Source organism: Notamacropus eugenii, chromosome 1 (assembly GCF_028372415.1).
Source record: "Notamacropus eugenii isolate mMacEug1 chromosome 1, mMacEug1.pri_v2, whole genome shotgun sequence".
NCBI lineage: Eukaryota > Metazoa > Chordata > Mammalia > Diprotodontia > Macropodidae > Notamacropus > Notamacropus eugenii.
Window position 1 is genome coordinate 141,527,995 of NC_092872.1, and position 22,729 is coordinate 141,550,723.

Genomic DNA, 22,729 nt, shown 5'->3' on the forward strand with positions numbered 1-22,729 from the left:
TTCCATGGTTGTGAAGAAGCAACCCTTTAATGAACACAGCCAAGATAGGCAAAGACTAAAAGATCAATTCTTCTTTTGTGGTCGATCCGTTTGCAGAAGGATTGTGCTTTGGCAGAGAACCTCAATCCAAGGCCCCTGGTTAGCACCAAAGCTGTCACATGAGAGTGGAGGAAGTGGGTGAGCGATGTCTGAGACAAGAAATTAAAAAACAGAGAGGAAGAGAAGAGAACGGAGTGGAGACTGGCAGGGGCAGCCAGGCTGAGAAACGAGGTGGAGGTTTGGGGAGAGGCAAGAGGAGCATAGCAGGACAGTGTGGCTGGGGCAGTCAGTGATGGAGAGAGGGAGGATGGAACACCTCTGGCAGCCAGGTGAGCCTCGGGCTGGGACATGGATGGAGTAGTCCAGAAGGAGGTGGGGTGGTTGCAGTTGTTTAGTCATTTTCCATTATTTCAGACTCTTCTTGACCCCACTGGGGGTTTTCTTGGCAAAGATACTGGAGTGGTTTGCCATTTCCTTCTCTAGCTCATTTTACTGATGAGGAAACTGAGGCAAACAGGGTGAAGTGACTTGCCCAGGGTCACACAGCTAGTAAATATCTGTGAGTAGATTTGAATTCAGGTCTTTATGACTCCAGGCCCGGTGCTCTGTCCACTGCATCACCTAGCTACCCTAGGTGGAGGTGAGAAGGGGACAAAGTCTTACAGCTCAATCGCCCATGAAGGCATCTGTGCCACACTGAAGGCTTGCCAACTACTACATGGTTCATCAGTCTGGGAGCAGTATTCACTGCATAGCCTTTTCTATCTTTAGCATGTTGTAGGATCATCAATTTAGACCTGGAAGGGACCTAGGCCATTGAGTCCTGCTTCTTTTTCCTCTTATTGCCTAACAATTTACAGGTGAGGACCAGAGAGGTAAAGGGATTTGTCCAAAATCATACAAATTACAGGACCGTAGATTTAGTGCTGGTTAGTAAGTAGGACAGCTGGGATTTAAACCCAGGTTCTCTGACTCCAAACCCAATACTCTTTTCCACTATACCATACTGCCTTCATAGTGTGCATGATGATACCGAATCCTCAAGGAAAGATTAATATGTTTTTTTTCTACTGTTTAGTCAAGATGTGCATTTATTAAGCATTTACTAAGTACCAGGTGCTGTGCTACATGCTGGGAACGTCCACTATGCTTTGCATCTGCTGTCCTGCCTGCTTTCAGTAAGAGGTTCCCTCCTTCCCTTAACCCCTCGTGTCCTGTGCCACCTCCTCTCCTACCCTTTTGTGTGTGGCTCCCCCTTTGGATTGTAAGCCCGGTGAGGGCAGGGGCTGACTACCTGTTTATCAGTTGTATCCCCAGTGCACAGGGCAGTGTCTGGTATGTTGTAGTCACTTAGTAAATATTTAATGGGTTGGGTAGAAATACAAGCAGGAAGAGAGTGCCTGCCCCCAAGGAGCCTACATTCTAACAGGGAAGACAACAGATGAACGGAAGCTGAAAAGGAGGTACGGTGGGAAGGAGAAGGAGAAAGGGTGAAGGTATCTGACAAAGTGAGGACAGTAGAGAGAAATTCCAGGAGATGGAGGAATGCAGTCTGGACAAGAAGGATGATGTGGTTGGCCTGGGCATTCTCCTTAAAATAGAGGTTCTGAGAGGAAACACCAATCTTTGACTCCCAGGGCTGGCCTGAGGCTTCAGGAGGAAGAAGTTTCTGGGGCATGGGAGACAAATTCTGGAAGAGTCAAACGTGACAATTAGACAGGAATAAAGGCAGAAACCTGGGCAATACGTACTAAAGTTTGCTTAGGAATTTAAAAAATAGCTATAATTCATATAGTACCTTAGGGTTCGCAATCTGCTTTATGTACATCATTTCATTTGTTCCTCCTTCATTTGCACAACAAACCTGTGTAGTAGGTGCTATTATTATCCCCATTTTACAGATGAGGAAGTGGAGGCACAGAGATGTCAAGTGTCTTGCCTAGAATCACACTGCCAGAAAGTATCCAGGTACGATTCGAACTCAGGTATTCCTCGCTCTAAGCCCTGCCCTCTATCTACCTTGTTACCTCATTGCCAAAGAAAGAAAGAAAGAAAAAAGAAACAAGACAACAGAGCTAGCTGGGTTGGATCATAGCAGGGTGATGTATGAAGAACTTAGAACAGTATGTGCTATTTATTGCCAAAAATATTTGTTCATCACTAACAGGCTCTTCCTATTTAAAAAAAAAAAATCATGTGACTCAATAGATGGCTCATCTGCATGGTAGTCAAGAAACACGAACACTAGAAAATCAAGTGCTTTCATTGCATTTCAGCATCCTCAGCTTCATGTCAGAGGGGAAGCACCTATCTGGGGAAAGGAGTAGGGATCTTGCCTGGGAGGCATTAGTGTGATATAGGACCCATTCCCCCTCGTGGGTCCTAGATAGCCACAGATTTCCCGTGCTAGGTTTTCTGGATACAATGCCATACAAAATATTAGACAGACTATTCATTTTGAGAGGAAAAAAACCCAGTTTCCTCATCTGTAAAATGAGCAGGAGAAGGAAATGGCAAACCACTCTAGTGTCTTTGCCAAGAAAACCCCAAATAGGGTCACAAAGAGTTGGACACAAAAAGTACAACAAAATCTGTAACCAATTGGTTATTTTTTTTAGAACTTACTATTCATAACCACTTTATTTTCCAGTCCTGTGGGTTCTCTCTTCATCATCTCTTTTGCATGAAGCTGTCACAAGAACTCTAAAATGGCTTCTATTTGCACCATGGCTGTGTGTACGCACGTGTATCTCCCCTTCTCTGACACTGCTATTACCTTGTTGCAGACCCTCAGCACCTCACACCTGGATTATCTGCCAGTTGATTTCTCTCGCCCCCCTCCAGTCCAGTCTGTACTCAGCTGTCAAATCAGTCTTCCTAAGGTGAATATCTGACAATGTCTGCTCCCATTCAATCAACCCTAGTGCCTGTGAGGTGTATGTAAAACCCTCTGTTTGATTTTCAAACTTGGCTCCTTCTTCTCGGACCATATTTCCTTCCAAATATTCTACAATCTAGTGTCACTGACTCCCTTGTACAAGACACATAATCCCTCAAAGTTGGGCATTTTCACTAACTATTCTCCACCCCTGAAATTCTCGGTTTCCTCATCTCTGCCTTCTGGTTTCCCTGGATTCCTTCAAGTCTCTACTAAAACCTCACCTTCTGCAAGATGCCTTTCCTGGTTCCTCTCTCTCTATTCCTGATTCTCTCTAATTTAATCTACATTTGATACTGGAGTTGTGGAATTTCTTGAGTAGGATGGTGATGTGGATGGACATATGCTTCTGAAGCATGACTTTAGTAGCTGAGTCTAGGATGGATTAAGGAGTGGAGAGACATATAGCAGAGGGACCATAAATGGTGATTAAACTGTATTTCAGATCCAACCTAGAGTTACTGTTTGAGTCATACTCAGTTTGCTTCTAACTCCCCATCCCAGAGAAGGGGGTTTTATGCCAGTGGCCCTAACTGGGCTTTTCCTGAATAGAAGTAAGCTTCTGTCCACTAGGATCTGGTTTTTTGGTGTGAATATTTCCAAACACAGAGCAATGCCTTTCGCATTGAGTCCCTCACAGGGTTTGGGGACAGACTTTTGTCTGAGTAGGAAAGAACTCTGTACTACATCTCCAACAAGACTTTGGGGGTAGGGAGCTGTACCTGTTGGGAGAAGGGAATGACATAGGCTTACTTATGCTTTAAAAATATCAGTCTTATGACAGTGGAGGATAGTTTGGGAGGCTTGAACTAGGGTGGTCTAAAATGATAGTCCTTCCTGGATACAAGACTACCTCCAGCCTAAATTCATTCTTTGTCATTAGTTTCTGAATGAATCTCCCCTACTTGAAACACTCATGCATCAAAACGGGACTCTGCCTTTGTATTTATCTTGAGGTGGCACAGTGGCTAAAACACTGGGCTTGAAGTCAGGAAGATCTGAGGTCAAATCTGACTCCAGATACTTACTAGATGTGTAACCCTGGGTAAGATACTTCACTTCTGTTTATTTTAGTTTCCTCATCTGTGAAATGGGGATTGTTGTGAGGATCAAATGAGATAATAATTGGAAAGTACTTAGCACAGTGCCTGCTGGTAAATGCTCTATAAAAAAGTGTTAGTTATTATTATTTAACTTATATTAATTATCTGTGTATATGCTATTACCCCCCTCCCCCAGAACAGAATGTAAGCTCCTTGAGGGCAGGGATGGCATCATTTTGTTTTGTATACTCACTATCTGGTCCACAGTAGGTACTTGATAATTACTTATTGAACTGAATTTACCAAGCTTACCTACAGAAACGCAGAAGTCTAACCACCTCTAATGCAGAGCCACAGCACTCCATAGCCTACGTATAATGAAGTGAACAGTGCCTCCAGTTGCTTATATTCAAGATTCCAAGGTAGAGATGGCAGTGGTGCCAGTATTCATGCTTTATTTTTCTCATTGTAAGATAAACTGTACTCTTGAGAACATGGGAAGGGCAGTATTGCTCAGTGGATAGAGCACTGAATTTAGTCTGAGAATCTGGATTCAAATTTGGGTCCTCTGCTTCACTTTCCTGGGCCTCAGTTTCCTCCACTGTAAAATGAAAGTATTGGTCTTGATGACTTCTGATGACCTTTCTAAGTGTTTGGGTCCAGTGTTTCAGCCTAGGATTCTGCCAAGCATATTCTTCCTACACAGGCTATAGTCATGCCCTTCTCTGTGTTTCTCATTGACTTCCAATTTTATCATCTTCTATGTAAGGGATCTGTGTCTCCCACAAGGCTTTGGGATGTAGAACACCAAATACCTTCTCTCCTGCGCATTGAAAGGTAATGATAAAATTGTGCAGCCCTCCTCAGACCTATGTGCATGCCTCCTCTCACAAAAGACCTTTCCTGACTTTCCCTAGAGATTAGTGCCACCAGAATCCCAGAAATTACTTTGTATTAATTTTAAAAATCTATCTTTTGTACAAGTTGTGTATGAGTAGAATGTTGAGTTCCTTGTGGGCATGAGCAGACTCTTTTGTCCCTGTAGTTCTAGCACCTGGTAGTTCTAGTACCTGGCAGTTCTAGTGTTTGTTGAGTTGAATGGAAAGTCTGGTCATACCTTGCTTTTTTTCTACAGCTACCAGACACTTGACTGTTTCGAAAGACAAGGATAAGATGCTTATTTTTGTTTTTGTGCTGGACAGTAGCAAGTAGCTATTATTACTAAAAATTGGATGTGCAGACCAATTGGCTGGACTAGAGATTCTTCAACTGGAGTCTATGAATCTATTTAAAAATTTTTTTTTGGATAACTGTTTTTTAATATAATTTGTTTCTTTTGCAAACCTGTGTATTTTATTTTATTGTTTAATATCATTATTCTGAGAAGGGGTCCATAGGCATCACAAGATTGCAAAATGGATCCCTGATACAAAAGAGGGTAAGAGCCCCTGGCATGGACCCAGGGTGAAATACTAAGCTTCCTTGTTGGGACACAGAGAGACTTTCTTCATATCCTGGATGAAAGAGAAGGGGGCTAGGCTCCCTACCAGTCTGTGCCCAGACAGTTGCCATAGTGAGGTCACTCATTACCTCTGCTCCACCTGAGACTGTCATTTGGAAGAAATGGTGGGATTAGTGACAATGCTTTTGCCATTTTCCATCAGCAGGCAGCTCTTATTGGGAGATTTAATTTTCACAAATTCTGTAGCCAGGGCCATTTGTATCCTTACTGGCAAAATTCTAGATGCCACGTTCTCTGGCTGGAGAACATCTAGCAAAGAAAGCCTTAATCTCAGAGCCATTATGGCTTCATCAAGGTTAGGTCATACCAAACTGACCTTCTTTTCTTTTTCTTGGCAGGTTTATTAAACGGGTAGAAGAAACCATATCAAGCATTTTTTTTTTTTTTTTGCACCTGGGGTAAGTTTCCCAAGCTTCCCATTTCTCCCCCCACACACCCTGGGTAAGCATTACAAAATGTGTCCTGAATCAACTTTGCATGACCAAAGTTGTGGGGAGAAGAGCAAAGATCTCTGTTCCAGATATTATGAAACAAAGGGAAGCCATTGGTGGGGGTGGTAGAGGGAAGGGGGCTGATTTCATTTCTGGTATGGGTGGGGTAGAGAGGAAAAGGAGATATAATTATTTGTAACTGCTGAAGGTGTGTAAGTGCTGAAGCACCCTCACAATTTTAGTGCCCTGAGGGCAAAGTCCTGGTCTCATCACTGCAGTTAGGATTCTGCTGGTAGATCAGGGCAGTGTCATAGATACACTTTATCTAAAACTTAGGCATTTAAAAATGCTTTTTTTGTGGAAAACATTGAGAAACGTGGTCAAGCCGATAAAGCAATTACATGGATTTGGGACTAATTAAATAGCTGGAACCAAAGACTTGTCATTATTAGTTTGATGTCAGTTTAGAAGATGGTTTTTCATGAAGTGTTACAGGGCTCTTTGCGCTTTAACATTTTAATCAGTTACGTGGATGAAGGAAGAATTGACATGCTTACCAAATCTGCAAAAGAGACAAAGTTGGATGGGAAGGCCAACACCATCAAAGAAAATCGGATTAGATCTAAAAAATCTTCATGGGCTACATATAAGGTCAAACTTCATCTAAATTTTAAGTTATATAGCTGGATTAAAAAAAAAAAATCACCTTCACAAGTAAAAGATAGGGAAGGCATGGCTAAAAGGCATTTCATTTGAAAAAGATCTGGGTGTTAAGACCACTGATTCATTGGATAGAGTGCTGGACCTGGAGTCAGGGAGAACTGAGTGCAGATACGACCTGACAGTTACTGTCTGCATGTCCTAGTTCACTTAACCTTTGTTTGTATGGGATTCCTCCACTGTCAAATGGTAATAGCAATAGCACCTACCTGCCAGGGTTGTTGTGAGGAGCAAATGAGGGGATGTTTGTAAAGTGCTTAGCACACTACCTGGTATATAGTAGGCACTAGTACATCACAAACTTTAAAGCATTATAGAAATGTTATTATTAGTTCAGTATGAGTCAACAAGGTGATATGGCCACTGGGAAAGCTTATGGGACCTTAGGATGCATTAAGAAAAACATTGTTCAGGCCCAGAGAGGTCTGCCCTATTCAGACTACTGAATTATTTTGTACTACTTTGGCAACTACATTTTAGGAATGACATTGATAAACTGTAAAGTATCCCGAGAAGGCCAACCAGGATGATTAAAGGGCCTTAGATTCATGCCATGTGAGGATCAGATGAAGAAATTGGGGGTGTTTAGCCTAGAAAAGAAAATACTTTTTTGGAGGTGGGTGGGGAAACATGATAGCTATCTTCAAGTATTTGAAAGACTCTTGAAAGATAGATTAGATATGTTCTGTTTGGTCATTTAGAGCAGAACTAGGTAAATGGGGTGGAAATTGCAAAAGAGGCTATTTTAAGTTTGAAGTAAGGGGGAAAAGTTTCTGTATCAGCTCCACTGAAAAGTAGATAGGAACAGCAAGGTGGATAACAGCCCTTGAGTCCAGGGACCTGAGTTCAAATCTGACCTCAGACACTCACTAGCAATATGGCCCTGGGCAAGTCTCTTAACCCCAGTTGCTTCCAAAAAAAGGAAGGAAGGAAAGAAGGGAGGAAGGAAGGAAGGAAGAGAAAAAGAAAGAAGGAAGCAGACTGGACTGCCTAGGAAGGCAGAGTGCTCTTTTTCATTGGAGTGCTTCGAGCACAGGCTGGTTGACCACTAGTTCATATATTTATTGAGATGATACTAATTGGACGTGAGTTAGAGAGGTGGGGAAACTGGCCCTCTAAATCCTCAAGTGAGGCCATTGATTGAATCCAAACTTCATAAAACAAATCCCCTTACTAAAAGGATTTATTCTGTAAAACTTGGACTCCGTCAAAAGGCAATTAGAAGGTTACATGTGGCCTTGAGACTGCAGGTTCCCCACTCCTGGTAAACTAAATGACTTAAGAGATCCCTTCCAATTCTAAAGTTCTGTGTTTCTGAAAATCGACTTGATTGACATAAAAATCTAGTACCAGTAAATAGTGTAGATATTTCCTATTTTATAGGTGAGAAAATCAAGGCTTAGAGAAATTAACACATAGCTAATTAGTGCCAGGACCTGGGTGTTTATATAAACCCCAGGACTTCATAGTTTTGGTCTCTTCTGTGCCTCTGCTTCAAGGACGAGAGTTAATTCCAAATTGCCTTGTAACATGAAAGAGCTGACTTGTGGAACACTTGCTGTTCTCTGCCTGGTTATTACTGTTATCCAATACAGCATTGACCTCATTCTTCCTATTTCCTTATCAAGTCCTCACTTTACTTTTCCTTGTAATTGTAGCTGGTGATATACTTAGTTTTTCAAAAATAGTTGATTTTATCTAGGCCATTGGGTAAAGAATGTCTGACCAAAGTTCTCTGATTAAGAAACAGTGATTGCTGAGAAAATGGATTTAGAGTCTTCAGGGAGTTTTGTAAAAGAAGATATCCTTTTCCAGTATAAGAATATCTTTATTTTTCTGGAAATTCTCAAAGGACATTATCCTTTCCTTCATCCCATTTGGTTTCCTGGTAGAGCTGGGTTTTTAATTGAATTCTTTCCATTTTCTTCTTAGAGGACAGCAACGACAGTATTCAATTTTTACCTCTTTCAGCTTTTACTTTTGTTATTTTATTGATGTTTAAAAAATAACATCATGTTCACTTCTTTATATCCCTCTAAGAGATGGTTCCTTTGTAACAAAATTCAGTTATGTAAAACAAATATGTAAAAGCACTTTACAAAAATTATATTTAATTTATGATTCATTCTGTACCAGTAGATTATCACCTCTCCCTACTAAGGGGAAGGATGTAGGTTTCATTATTGATTCTCTAGAATCAAGATTGGTCTGAATACTCAGTATTCTCTAGCATTATATTTTGAAAAGAATCCAGTGTTGTGTTATCAAAAATCAGCTTGAGGCCATGGAACACTCATCTCATCTCATCATAGTGATGTTTAGCCCTTTATGCATTCTGATCTACCACCTGCTTTCATGTCATGAGTATTTTCAGTCAGCTAACAAGGCACAGTAGACCTTGGGGTAGGTCTGGGAGAGGAAGGGTGGCCTCCCCACCCTCTGTAGGATTTTCTATATTTTCCACTGAATATACTCCCAGAATGCCAGAGTGTTCTCTCCTATTTCAATACTTTGGCAAAATACTGGTTGAATTTGTGGCATAGTGTGATTCCTCTAGCACATTTGTGCTTTCATGCTACTGTCAAGACTGATAATAGTGCTTTGGTGATTCTTCTTTGTACATATTCTCACTTCAAAGGAGATTTGCTAAGGAGCCATCTGGGTAAATGATGTTATAGTTTTAGTAAGGAAGAAAATCCCTTCAATTATGTATCTTCTAGTATGGAGCTTTCAGAACTTGACCATTTCTCCCCTGACCTTCTTTTTATCTGCAAACAAAGTAACTGAGAGATCATGTATGCAGACTGTTTTCTATAGATACCTTTTGTTTTTGCATCAGATGAAATTTCCAAAACTGTTATTGTTCTCTCCTTATCCATAGTCATCTCTCAGAACAAAGATTTTAAAGGGAAGAAGAAAGTTCAGCAAAACCAACCAACACATCATTCATGTCTGAAAGTATAAAATGGCAAATGCTTCATATCCTTAGTCTCACACCACTACTCTTTTCTATGTCCAGTTTTGATCATTATTAATATTATTCAATAAACACTGGACCTGGAGTTGGAAGACCTGAATTCAAATTTGGCTTCGGATACTAATTGTGAGACTTTGGGCTAGTCACTTAATTTTTGTCTCCCTCAGTTTCCTCATTTGTAAAATGAGAATAGTTATAACATCTACCTACCTTCCTTCAAGGGATGTTGTAAGAATAAAATAAGATAATATTTATAAAGTGCTTTGCAAACCTTAAAATATTGATTAGTACTAGTTATTCTTATGAACAATCCATTTTTATTTTATTCTTTCCATCTATGGTTGTGATATTGTATAAATTGTTTTCTTGGAATAACAGATTATCTTAAACATTTTAATCATCTGTTTCAAAAAAAATACATAAAAAACCCATATGCCCACATTTTTTCAGTTTTTCCCCCCCCCAAGAAAAAATAAACACATATTTCTGTGGAAAAAAAATTCATGAAATAATACATCTCTTCTTTTTTAAATTGTGGAACATGTAAAACATATTGGGTAGTTTACATGACAATCTGTGTTTGCTTAAAAAACTGTTCTATAGAATACAAGTGTTGAATTATTCATAAGGGACTTGACCTTTTTAAAATACTTTGACATTCTCACTATCTCATTGATGTATTATCTCTGATGAGGCAGACTCAATCCATCCCCGCTTTTCATCCTTTGTGATTCTTCTACTGGGTTCCACCTGACATCCTGGGGGGCTTCCCCTAGTTCTCTTGAAATTGGATGGCCATCATTTGAACACGTGAGCTGTCTGTGAGTCACCTTTTACTCTTGCCCTTACACTGATCCATTTCGCTGTCCAGTCATGCAGCTTTCTGATAACATTTGCGATATTAGGTTGGCATTAGCTTGTGGTCTGATCATACTTGCCATATGCCTCTCTACTGCCTTTTGGGTGACTTCCAACTATTTATTTATTTAACTTTTAACATTCATTTTCACAAAATTTTGGGTTCCAAATTTTCTCCCCTTTTGTCCCCTCCCCCCACCCCAAAACACTGAGCATTCTAATTGCCCCTATCACCAATCTGCCCTCTCTTCTATCATCCCTCTCTGCCCTTGTCTCCATCTTCTCTTTTGTCCTGTAGGGCCAAATAACTTTCTATACCCCTTTACCTGTATTTCTTGTTTCCTAGTAGCAAGAACAGTACTCGACAGTTGTTCCTAAAACTTTGAGTTCCAACTTCTCTTCCTCCCTCCCTCCCCACCCCTTCCCTGTGGAAGGCAAGCAATTCAATATAGGCCATATCTGTGTAGTTGTGCAAATGACTTCCATAATAGTCGTGTTCTGTAAGACTAACTATATTTCCCTCCATCCTATCCTGTCCCCCATTACTTCTATTCTCTCTTTTGATCCTGTCCCTCCCCATGAGTGTTGACCTCAAATTGCTCCCTCCTCCCCATGCCCTCCCATCATCCCCCCTACCCTGCTTATCCCCTTATCCCCCACTTTCCTGTATTGTAAGATAGGTTTTCATACCAAAATGAGTGTGCATTTTATTCCTTCCTTTAGTGGAATGTGATGAGAGTAAACTTCATGTTTTTCTCTCACCTCCCCTCTTTTTCCCTCCACTAAAAAGTCTTTTGCTTTACTCTTTTATGAGAGATAATTTGCCCCATTCCATTTCTCCCTTTCTCCTCCCAATATATTTCTCTCTCACTGCTTGATTTCATTTTTTTAAGATATGATCCCATCTTCTTCAATTCACTCTGTGCACTCTGTCTCTATGTGTGTGTACGTGTGCATGTGCATGTGTGTGTGTGTGTAATCCCACCTAGTACCTAGATACTGAAAAGTTTCAAGAGTTACAAATATTGTCTTTCCATGTAGGAATGTAAACAGTTCAACTTTAGTAAGTCCCTTATGACTTCTCTTTGCTGTTTACCTTTTCATGCTTCTCTTCATTCTTGTGTTTGAAAGTCAAATTTTCTTTTCAGCTCTGGTCTTTTCATCAAGAATGCTTGAAAGTCCTCTATTTCATTGAAAGACCAATTTTTCCCCTGAAGTATTATACTCAGTTTTGCTGGGTAGGTGATTCTTGGTTTTAGTCCTAGTTCCTTTGACTTCTGGAATATCCTATTCCACGCCCTTCGATCCCTTAATGTAGAAGCTGCTAGATCTTGTGTTATCCTGATTGTATTTCCACAATACTTGAATTGTTTCTTTCTAGCTGCTTGCAATATTTTCTCCTTGACCAGGGAACTCTGGAATTTGGCCACAGTGTTCCTAGGAGTGTCTCCTTTTGGATCTGTTTCAGGAGGTGATTGGTGGATTCTTTCAATATTTATTTTGCCCCCTGGTTCTAGAATCTCAGGGCAGTTTTCCTTGATAATTTCATGAAAGATGATGTCTAGGCTCTTCTTTTGATCACGGCTTTCAGGTAGGCCCATAATTTTTAAATTGTCTCTCCTGGATCTATTTTCCAGGTCAGTTGTTTTTCCAATGAGATATTTCACATTATCTTCCATTTTTTCTTTCTTTTGGTTTTGTTTTGTGATTTCTTGGTTTCTCATAAAGTCATTGGCCTCCATCTGTTCCATTCTAATTTTGAAAGAACTATTTTCTTCAGTGAGCTTTTGAACCTCCTTTTCCATTTGGCTAATTCTGCTTTTTAAAAGCATTCTTCTCCTCATTGGCTTTTTGAACCTCTTTTGCCAGTTGAGTTAGCCTATTTTTCAAGGTGTTATTTTCTTCAGCATTTTTTTGGGTCTCCTTTAGCAGGGTGCTGACCTGCTTTTCATGCTTTACTTGCATCTCTCTCATTTCTCTTCCCAGTTTTTCCTCCACCTCTCTTACTTGATCTTCAAAATGCTTTTTGAGCTCTTCCATGGCCTGAGTCCATTGGGTGGGCTGGGATACAGAAGCCTTAACTTCTGTGTCTTTCCCTGATGGTAAGCTTTGTTCTTCCTCATCAGAAAGGAAGGGAGGAAATACCTGTTCACCAAGAAAGTAACCTTCTATAGTCTTATTTTTTTTTCCCCTTTTCTGGGCATTTTCCCAGCCAGTGACTTGACTTCTGAGTATTCTCTTCACACCCACTTTGCCTCCAGATCCTCCCAGCCAGTGCTTGGGGTCTGAGATTCAAATGCTGCTTCCCAGCCTCAGGGCTTTTGGCGGGGGTGAGGCTGCTATTCAGTGTGAGATTAAGTTCAGCTGCTCAGGTCGGGGCAGGGTTGCCTCAAGGGCTCAGTTCTCTCAGGGGGTTTATGCAGAGACCTTCAACAATGGATCCGGGCTCCTACCTTCTTGGGGAGCCGCTGTCTGCTCCTGCCTCCGCTGCTGCCTCCAGAGGGGGCCTGAGTTATGGGGGCACCCCACTCCCCTCTCGGCAAACTGAGAAGACCCTCTCACCAACCTTTGGGGCCCTTGGGTGGAGGGACCCACGCGGCCGCTGAAGATTCTGACCCTGAAGCCTGCTCAGATCTGCTTCTCTTGGTGCCGCGAGGCCAAGGCAGGGCTGGGCTGGGCTCCGGGTCCGCGGTGCGACGGACCTTTTGCGAGAGGTTTTCAGGGTTCTTTTGAACAGAAATCTCATCTGCTCTGTTGTTCTGTGGCTTCTGCTGCTCCAGAATTTGTTAGGAGTTCTTTTTTACAAATATTTTATGGGCAGTGGGTTTGGAGCTAGCGTATGTGTGTCTTTCTACTCCGCCATCTTGGCTCCTCCCCCTGACTTCCAACTCCTTTTAGACCATGGTGTTCCATGACTCTCAACCTTCTTGCATTAGTTAAAAAATATTGGTATTAAAAGATGAGTTTTTGTTTAAGAGAGATACTTGTGATCTTTAAAAGTACTCCCATTTTCCCAAAGTGAATCAGAGTGTTTTCTTCCTTTTCAGTGCTGAGCTTAGTTCATTCTATACATTCAGTGTCTGTTCAAGCAAGATACATGTACCTTTTCTTTATTCACCTGGCTCCACTATTCTGGGACTCCTTTGATTTCTCCTTCAGGTCCCAGGAAGCTCATTATAGGGAAAACCTCATCATCCCACAAGTTCACATCTGCCTTGGTACTACACCTCATCCCCACCCTCTGTTCCTCTGATGTAGGGTAGAGCCATCATCTCCAAATCTCCATTTCAGGAGGGAGCTCCTTTCAGAACATCTTAGTTCCCACTTAGCCACTCTGCTTTGTTACTTCTCTCTCTCTCCCTCTCATTTCTCCTCCTTCCCAGGTCTCTTCCCTTCCTTTGCCTTTGCTTTTCCTTATTAGATTGTAAGGTCCCTGAGAGCAGGAACTGTCTTTCTTTTTTTATATTTGCATTCTCAGTGCTTTGCACTATTTCTTGCACATAGTAGGTGCTGAATAAATGATGATTGACTGATATACTGCCTAGTTTTATGGGTTGTCCATCCAACTACATGCTATATATATTTCAACAGGCATTCTTTATACACTTGGCTTTTCCAGTATGGATAATTAAACCAAATTCTGTTGAGGGATTATAGATCTCACTTAGGAGATTCAGCAATATTTTGAGACTTAATGGAATCAGCATGTCATCTGAAAACAGGCATCTGGTGGACCAAATCATTTTCTGCTTTGGACTCTTTGCTGAACATCCTTGATGATAGTGGCAAACACATTTTGGCAAGCATATGTCTCCTGTTTTATGTCTCACTTAGTAATGAGAAGGTCTACAAACATAGTTACATTTCTTAAGGAATCTTGTTTACTTCTGGCATATTGAATGGGAGATACCATGTTGGAGGAGAGCCTTTAAGGTAGCATTTTGCTCTATCCATTCTGCTGCTTTTTGATAATCACCACACAAGAAACACAATGGGATCCTGAATTCTTTACCTATTTGGTCAATTTTGTGAGTGTAAAGATGTGCTCTGATATAGAAAGAATACTCTCTGTTTCTAACTTCTGTCTTCATCAAAGATGCCTTTAATTCCCCTGATAATTTTAATAGATGTTTTGTAGAAATGAAAGAGTAGTAATGTGGAATGATAGTTATTAAAAATCTATCAGCTTTTATGGGTAATTATGTTATCTGAGATTTTTTTCTCCTAAACCTTTGGTACACTTGATATTCCCTTCTTTCAGATACTTTTAGAATTAATCCTTTGATACCCTTAGAATTGTAACTTTTCTGTATGTAGGGTATTTATATGTTGTCCGTGTAGGTTATGGCCACGTCCCCATGACTTGCCTATAATGTGGCTTATGGGGAGGCAAGGATAGATATTTGCATACCCTTGTTCATGGAAGACTTTATTCCTGCCTAGATGAGGAGTAAGAGAATGAAGCCCCCAGCATGGAAGAGGAGTCCCTGACTGCTCTGTTTTCCTCAGAGAGGGGATACAGGACCACAACTATAATTACCTCAATGTGGCTTCCCACTGGGAATTCTCTGAAGTGTCTAGGGAGGGAGGCTGAAAATCAAGGACCTGATGGGTTATATAAACTTTCCCCTTTATGTCTGCCTTCTTGAGTCTGTCCTTACTCTCTGAAGTTCTCCTAGAACCATATATATCTCCTCCTCAAGCAGGAAAAAAGAAGAAAATCTCTTCTCCCAAACTTTCATAGTTCAGTTCCACTTATAGGTCTTCTCTTTTCCAGTAAGGAGAATCTTATGCAAATGAACCAGGCTTGAACCCAGATTACATGTATATGTGATCTCTTTCCATCTTTGCTTTCTTTATTACTATTTTTATTTCTTTAGGGTACTTTTAATCCCTCTTCACCCTTTCCCTCCTGAGAGCAGGTTCAGCTTGTAAGAGGAATCAGTCTGAGATTTTAATGCAATTTTTAGTCAGGTAACAAGCATTAATTTAGGACTTAATATGTGCCAGACACTGTGGTAAGCAGTGGGGATACAGGAAAAACCAAAAATATTGTCTGCCTTCAAGGAGCTCCCATTGTAGGAGAGAAATTACATAAATAACAATGTCTATTACAAAATACATACGGTGTAAACGGAGGATAATCTAAGAGGGAAAAAACCATCTATAAAAAATATATGTCATTGAAAATAGGAGAGATGTGGGTTTGATTTTGCTGCAAGCAACAAGTTGTTCCTAGTACTTCCTTTAGGGAGATCACCGCTTATCTAGATTTGGAGAAATATGGATACACACATACCAACCAGAGGGAAAGAAGCTAGTGCTTGGTTTTACTTTGGAATAAATGGAGCGCTAGAGGTAACAAATAATTTAATTCTCCCTTGGTCTTACCAGGGATTGACTAGCCAAAGGAAGATGTAGAAAAAGGTATGATTAAATTAAAGACTTGTTACCTTTAGGGAGCAGACAAGAACCAGTAAATTTTTTTTTCCCCAGCAGAGATATAGCAACTCAAGAAGTCCTGGTGCTTCAAGACTAGACAGCCAAGCTGTGAGAACCAAAATAGCATCTTTTCCTTCTCTCAGTAAAGCTGCAGGTTTAAAAAACCCCGAAAAAACATCCTCTGCTGTTTCCCAGTGATTTCAAGAGTGCTGAATGGAGATGAGAACAAATCTGGACATAAAACGTAATTCAAATTTGGGAAAGCCACTGTATAGTTAAGGTAAGAAAGTTAGATCTTTTACCATGACAAGTAGTTAGGGACTCAGTTTTAATTTAATGGAAACCAATCATTGGACGCTGGAGGAAACTTCAGTGAAGACAGCTTCTTACTCTAGTAAGCAGGAAGGTGAGTGTCTTGTAAGACAGTTGTATTAGTGACATTGGGTGGCCATTGGTAAGGTTGAAACATTTAAGTGTAGAGGCAATTGTAAAATTGAGTATGAGAATGTTGATTTTTACAGACTGTAAAATTTAGAAGGTAAAGATTGCTTGTGAGAGATTCAGTAGAGTTGGCCTACTGCCCTTAGATTTTTTTTCCTTCATCTGTTTGCTCTTGCAGCTTATCAGAGTTGGAAATGGAACCTCAGAGGTCATGCAGTCCAACCTGTACCTGATCAAAATCCACCTCTGAAAAATTGCTAACAAATGGTTAGCAATCCAGTTTTTACTTAAAGACCTTTGGAGGGGGAGAAGCTACTACCTGCTGAGGCAGCCCAATCTACTTTTGGATAGCTCTAGTTGGTAGAAAGTTCTTTTGATCTTCACTTAGCTTCACTCTTGTAGGGCCAACCAAAGCATGTCTAATCTCTTTTTTATGTGGTAGCCCCTCCCTTCAGATACATCAAATAGGGAAGACAGAGATCCAGTCTCCTCCTCATCTTGCCTTTTTTCAACTCGTCCTCATATGAGATGATCTCATTTGTCTCATCAAGAGTTTTCTACCTTTTTTTGTCATGGAATCCTTTGGTGTCTGGTAAATCCTGTGGACCTCTACTCAGAATAATGTTTTTAAACACTTAAACTGCAATACATAGGATTATAAAAGAAAACAGTTATGTTGAGTTATATTATTCAAGTATCCATCTTCTACCATTTCAGATGGGCATTTTCCCCCTCCAACTTACAGTCTTGAAGAATTTCCTGATCACTGAGATATTAAATGATTTGCCCAGCATCTTACACCCAATATGTGTCTACAACCAGATTTGGACCCAGTGCTCTATCCACTGGACTACTAAGCTGCCTTAAGAGGCAGAGAAACAAAATAAGAATCTGAAATCTGTCTTTGGAGACCTTATTAAGAGCTCCTGGTCAAGATGCTATCCAGTTTATCAATGACCTTCGTAAAGTGTCGCACCTTGAACACAATACCCCACAGGTGGACTAATCAAGACACAAGATCACAGTATTTAAAGTGGGAAGAAACCTTAGTCATTATCTAGAACTCCTTCATTTTACAGATGAAGAAACTAAGGTCCAAAGAAGTGAAATGACTTGCCCAGAGACATCAGTGGTAAATTGTAGACCCTGATTCCAAGTCAATGCTTTTTCCGTGATATCACCGTCCCCTCCCCCCCTCCAATGAACACTGGTTATGCTTCCTTAATGTTGGCTAAGATGTTATTAGACTTTTTTGGCCATCAGATCACTGTTGACACATATTGAGCTTCCAATCCACTTAGACCTCCAGATCTTTAAATTAATTGGTGTCTAGACACAACTCCCAATATTGTATTTGTGAAGTTGATTTTTTTTTTAATCCAAGCATGAGGCTTCACATTGATCTCGATAAAATTTTATCTTGTTCTAGCCAATGTGCTGTCCTGTTTGGATCCTCAGTCTCATTTAAGTGAAAAATTTCCCTTCCAGCACTGAAGATTAGTGAATGCTTGAATGATTGAAGTCTAATTATAAAGTCACTTTGATTTTCTAATAAAAATTATATCTTTTTAGGAAAAAAATTAGTTCTTCCTCTCACAAATTCTTGGAAGGACTGCATACTAAAACCATGTTGCTGAGTCTGCCACCTAGTGGTCAAATAACTACAAATTTGTAATTTCTGGGCCTTTAAACCCCAAGGATAGGGATATCTAATTTCTAAGGGTGCAGATGCCACCACATTCTGCTGCATATAGAGTTCTAGCATTTCCTCCAGTGAGTCATTGGGCAGAATAGCATGTCTGTTCCCTGAATCTTGCCACAAAACAGTTGGAAGACCCTTGTCCTATGACATGGGTCAAAAAACAGAACAGGATGTATGTGATAGCAATTCATCACACATCATGTTCTTCATTTTCAAAGGATATCCTGCCTGTCAGGTCATTGTCTAAAGCTTCCACAGATCTTTTTCTCACAGTAGCGGTTTCATGGAAATTGAATGTCAAGGGACTAATGTAGAGAATTTTGAAGAAAACAAACATAGATAGAGGAATCCAAGGAAAACAAGCAGCATGTTTGATAACAAAGACACTACCTTCCATTTACAGGGAATAAAGTCACGTGAAAAACACCGGGAAGCCAGTCATGTGTCTGAGTTTTGCTCCTTTTCTAAAGTTATGAAGGGGTAGGAGATGTTGACCTTCCCTTGAAGTTTATAGGGATAGGATGCCTGTAATTTCATTGGCATAAGAAATTCCTGAAAGATGAAACTCTTCTGCCATTCCAGATGGGCATTTTTCCCCTCCAGCTTACAATCTTGAAGAGTTTCCTTGATCAATGAAGTATTAAATGATTTGCCCAGGGTCTTATATCCAGTATGTGTCTACAACCAGATCTGGACCCAGGTCTTCTTGACTCTAGACTCAGTGCTCTATCTACTGTGCTACCTAAGTTGCCTTACGAGGCAGAGAAGCAAAATAAGATTACTCTGTCATCCATTATCATTACTTCTATCTTTAGCAGCAGCCCTTATCCCTTCTTTGATCTTTATATTTCCTTCAGTGCGGTAAAAAGCAAACACCATCATCAAACCTTTTTTTTTCAAGTTGTCCGTAGTATCATTACCAACCAGCCCTTTTCTGATATTTAGCACTCCTGACTATTCTTATGGGATCATGCTCCATTCTTTTATTTGTCATCCACTACATGCCCCTGCTCTTTAATCTTTTCAATGTCTTTTAAAAGCAAAGTCTTTTTAAAATCTGTTGGTTCACTCAGTGTCTTAAAACAGCTCCCCTTTCACCTCCAATTCTACAGGAATTATCTTTCTTTATCTCTTCAGAATTTCCTTCTAGAGAATTTCTTATCTTTCCTGGGCTTGCTTTTGCCATGGAAGATGAGTCCATTGTATGTTATGTGAAATTGACTGTGCCAGGTTTTCCTGTCTTACAGATTCTAAGATGGTCATTTTCTCCTCAAGATTCCCATTATTTTTGCTTCAGCAGCTGGTTACTTTTTATTAGTCAGCATTAGGTCCCAAATTGCTCAGTTCCTCTTATGGCTTCCTTTACCTTTTGAAGAATGAAATTATCTCTACAAAGAAATTATTAATTCCTCTTCCCTTGACTGAGAGAGCTTTAATAGCTGTCTGGATAACTGAAGGTGTCTATCATCTTACCCAGGGGTGCAGAACCTGTGGCCTTGAGGTCCTCAAGGGTGGCTTTTTGACTGAATCCAAACTGAGTGTGAAATCTGGATTCAGTCAAAGGGCCATACTTGAGGACCTAGAGGGCCACAGTTTCCCCTGCATCACGTCTTTGTGTCAGCCTTGTGATCTGTCCTCTAAATCTCCTGGCTATTTCCTTTTTCCATCTAGGTTGTTTGTGACAGGCATACAATATATGTATATGTATGTCTGTATACATACACATACACATATATTTGTATTTATATGTGTATAAATTATTGTTTCTATTTCTGCCTCCCTGGAGTTCTGGAACCCAGAAGTTCTTCAAGGTGGTTCCCCTTGAGGTCCCTAGATCTCCTTACATGAATATATCTTCATGATATATAATGGCATTTTCTTCCCTCCCCCATTTACTACTCTTCCTTTTGCAAAAGGTATATGCTCCAGAGTCTTCTTCTAGTCACAAATTCTACTCACTAAATCCCAGTAATAACTATGAGGCAAAATTTGCCTTCCCTGCAATTGGATTTCTGGTTCACCGTTTTCTTACTCATTCTTTGTGCTTTTGTATGCAGACATCTGAAGCCCTGGTATTTTGCTTCCAGCTCTTTCCTTGAATCTTATCTTTTATGAATTTGAGCATTTCATTGCCATTCTGCTTCCTACATTGTACCTACATCTATGGCAAGGTTTTTAAAATTGGGATCTGCAAATTTTCTTTTAAAAAATATTTTGATAACTGTACTTCAGTATAAGTGATTTCCTTTGTAATCTTCTGTATTTTATTTTATGGATTTAAAAACAATAATCTAAGAAGGGGTCTGTGGGCTTCACAAGGCTGCCAAAAGAGGGACCATAATAGAGAAAAAGCTTTAAGAACCCATGCTCTTTAGTATCTAGCTAGATAACAGGTACATAGACTCAGTCTTTTTCTTCTCCCTTTCAGTTTCAAGCTCTTAGGGTTATGTTTGCTGGACTCCAGGCAAGTAAATCTTACGTTACCATCCATGCCTTCAGCTGTGGATGGAGTGCATTTAATGAAAGCCCATCATTTCTATATTTTGAGCCATGGTCCGAAAATCCAAATCTGTTGCTCAGACAGTATTTTCTTTACCAGCTATTTATTCCCCCAGCCTACCTTTCTCTTCTGTAATCACAACAAATGATTAAAATACCACATGAGCCTCTGAGGTCTTTATTCATTTAATTATTTGCCAAGACTTTAATGCTTAGCAGTGTTTTTATAGAGTCTTTCCTGTTGTGTTGTTTGTACCCACATGATTGCTTAAAAGTAGGTAGTAGTCATGTATTTTGAAAAGGCTTAGGAAGTTCTCAAATATGTCCCAAATTTATTCTCTAGAATGACAACATATATCTTTATTATTAATGCTAAACTGATAAATATTTGCCTCTGGAGTCTTCAGAATGTATTTATCAGGCCCACTTCTGGTATCTTCTTGCCCTTACTGGATGGATGATGCCTCTGTGGAACCATAGCATTCCTTGGAGGACAAGCTGCAGCTTCCTCCTCTGAAGGACTGGCTCTCTTCTCTTTGTGAAGAATATCATTTAGCTTCACATGTTTTGTGGTCCTTCCTTTTCTCTTCCTTGTCAATCTTCCCATTTCCAATCTTCTGGCAGAGGTCAGCATTCTTTCCTGTCTCTTGAGATTTTTGTTTTGATACGGAAGAACTTCTCTATTGTTAGTGTTTTTGTTTTTAAGAAGCACTTCATTATGAATCCCTGATAATCTAGAGAATGGACAGGCATTCCTACAGGTCTCTTATGTTCTCCCCTAAACAGGAGACCAAACCCCTACTTTGAGCTTTGAGATCATTTAGTTGGAGATGAATACACATACTGTATTCTATGTAGATCTCTGCAAATTTCTCCCCACTCTCCATATTTGCTTTGAGCAAGACGCTTGAGCTTTTTATATTTTATGCTAATAGTTCTTAGGGGAACTGAGGCCAGTTCCCCTTGAGAGCTGCTTTGACAAGCTGTTACAATTCTTGTCTATGAAAGATTGTGGGTGGTTGTCTAATAAAAATATGGTTCAGATTGCCTGAGGCATGGGTATGTATCTGATCTGGATCTTCTTCTCCAAAGGTGAATGTGATTTCTGCATTTGTGGGCCGCAGGAGGGCTGTGGCTGGGTGTCCTTCCCTATCCTATCTCCAAGCAGGGTATTGGGCTCTACCATACCACAATATTTATAGTCTAGGATAGTGGTCCCCAGTGTTTTTTGTTTCACAAACCCCTTTCAACAACAACAACAAAAAGTGTTGTGAACCTCAAGAGTAATTTAATATAGTACTCATTCTTTTATATTTATTCATTAAATGCTTATAACTATAATTTTATCCAAAAAATGACTCCAAGTTAAAATTTATATGACATAATTCTCATTAAATATAAAGCATTTTATTCAATTTATAGTTAAGAAAATGAACTATAAAATTATTACACTCTAAAATGATTATAGATTTTTAGGTAGGATGTTCTATAAGAATTAAAAGAAGGAATCTAGCAAGAACTCATATGCTTGTGACTTCATATTAAATTTCTTAAATTTTATAAATATTGGATATTAATATTTTAATGAAATGAGTTATAATTTGGAATTTGTTTAATATGACATGATAGTAATATATAAACTTAATTTCATCATGAATTTTTTTGTTTGAACAGGGGTTTATTATATGTTTGGCTTAACAGCAAACAAACAGTCTTCAATCTAGTTCCACATTGAGTTTGTTTCTGTATTTTGATTTAAGTCAAATAGATAGGAGCAGCCAGGTGGCTCAGTGGATTGAATGCTGATCCTGAAAGTCAGGAGGACATGAGTTCAAATTTGACCTCAAACACTTGCTAGCTTTGTGACCTTGGTTGAATCACTTAACCCTGTTTGCTTCAGTTTCCTCATCTGTTAAATGAGCTGGAAAAGGCAAACCACTCTAGTATCTTTGCCAAGAAAACCCCAAATGGGGTGATGAAGAATTGGGCACAACTAACAACAACAAAAGAAGTAAACAAGAATAAAATGAAAATACTCATTACATAAATATGAAGTAGAAAATGGAAGGAAAATTTTGTGAGCCTTCTTACTGAGAGATAAAAGTTCATTTTTTTAT

At 39.8% G+C, this 22,729-nt stretch overlaps 1 protein-coding gene across 3 annotated transcripts in view; it reads left to right on the top strand.

Annotated features, from left to right (window-relative positions):
* The window catches only part of RAB27A (RAB27A, member RAS oncogene family), a 92,913-nt gene that overhangs the window by 46,173 nt on the left and 24,011 nt on the right, over nucleotides 1-22,729 (top strand). The window contains exons 1-2 of one of the 3 annotated variants that reach the window (XM_072616045.1): nucleotides 28-368; nucleotides 5,881-5,940. The gene's annotated coding sequence lies outside the window, so the exon portion shown is untranslated. Of the gene's footprint in view, nucleotides 1-27; nucleotides 369-5,880; nucleotides 5,941-14,121; nucleotides 16,251-22,729 lie in introns of those variants that run through there. The other 2 variants (XM_072616036.1, XM_072616055.1) reach the window with 2 other exon arrangements.